We start from the raw sequence: 1,732 nt of genomic DNA on the forward strand, positions 1-1,732 counted from the left end.
AGGGTGGGATAGGGGAGAGGTCAGAGTCAGCATGCAATTACATGAATGGCATGACATTAACAAGTCATGCCATTGCAATAATGGCAAACATTAAACAAGTCCTACTGTGTACTGGGCATGACACTGCCTGAAGTGCCAGCTTTGAATGAAACTCATTTCTCCCTTTAAGACGTCTACAGTCCAACCACGGTAGAAGCAGATGAGTTATGACATGAAGGATATGGGTGGCAGTGTAAGGTAGCAGAAAGACTGCCTCCTGGTTTGTAGTCAGGACAACTTGGTTTGCAGCCAAATTCATTCCATTTACTAGCTATTATAGAACCTCTTAGCCTCCCTTTCCCTCCTGGGAAACAGGATAACTCCTTCCTAGAGTTTTTGTACAAATTAAATATGACTCACTTATTTATTCAGCAAATATGTATTTGTACATGCCAGGTTCTGGATTTCATGTGAACCCTATGAATGCACTAAGGCATGTAAAGCCCTTGACAGACAGTAGGTGCTCATAATGATCATATTCCTTCTCCTCTGTTCCTCTAAATGCTCTTGTGCCAAGAGTCATAAGGAAAAGAATGCAGGGCTGTGGAAGCCTAGAGGACTGAGGGAAGACTCTGCCTCCACGCGGGAAGGCTGCCCAGAAGTGGCTGTGAGGGAGCTGGATCTCTATACATTTATGAATGCTGTCAAAAAAAAAAAAAAAATGGTGTGTTACTATGAGGAGACGGGAAATCAGGTTGGGAAAACTCTCTCATATTTCCCAACATTAAGTCTTATATCAGCAGCAAAAGTAACATTCTCAATGGTCATGAGAATAATTTTATATTTATCTGATGTCTTTCTTTAAGAAGCTCAAACCCTCCTAAAGATAGGATTGTCTTAATTTTGACAGTCTCACTTTGGGGCCAGGAAGAGGTCAGGGTTATTACACGGTAATGGTACAGCAGATATGAACTGTCAGGACTGCAAGGGAACTGAACCTGTAACTGTTACCTCTTTCTCCCCACTCAAAACCTGAATCCTGACCTATTCTCAACCAGGGCTCATTTCATGGTATCAACATTAAGGCTAAAGATGCCTGGCTCAGGGGAGGGTGGGGAGGTTGGGGAGGGCCCCTGGGATGCTGGAATCTCTGCATCTGTCAGCTTAAGCTCTATCCATCAAAGTGGTGAGAAAAGGCTCCCTTCACCAGCCTCTGACCCACCCCTCCTCCAACCCAGAGGGATATACCAAGACTGGGGACAGAATCCCATTCAAGGAGGGAAGAAAAGAAACAATGGCTATTCAGGCCTTTGCCAGGGTCATAACCCGCCCCCCACCCCAACTCCAAGCCCCTTAATGACCCAAACATCAACATTCAGAGGCACAAGGGAGAAGCAGAACAATCCCCTATTCATCACCAGGGCCTCTGCTGGGGAACATGGGGGTATCTGGATGGGGGAGCAGAGGAGGGGGAGGCGATAGTTCCCTGGTTTGTCTCCATTTCCTTCCTAAGTGCCCAGCTTGCTGGGGGCAAAGAGTATGGGCTTTGGAGCCAACAGGGGTGGTTTTGTCCCTTCCAGCTGTGTGATTAAGCCTCAGTTTCCTCATCTGTTTGGGCCCCGGGTAGCGACTTCAAAGGGTGGATTTGAGGATTAAATGAAGAAATGAATATAAAACTCAAAAATAGCACCTGTCACCATGGCAAGAGCTCAATGAAAGTTGGTGATTATTATTGTAATTTATTTTCTATTAT

The sequence above is a fragment of the Mandrillus leucophaeus genome, unplaced genomic scaffold (assembly GCF_000951045.1).
Source record: "Mandrillus leucophaeus isolate KB7577 unplaced genomic scaffold, Mleu.le_1.0 Scaffold842, whole genome shotgun sequence".
NCBI classification, from domain to species: Eukaryota; Metazoa; Chordata; class Mammalia; order Primates; family Cercopithecidae; genus Mandrillus; species Mandrillus leucophaeus.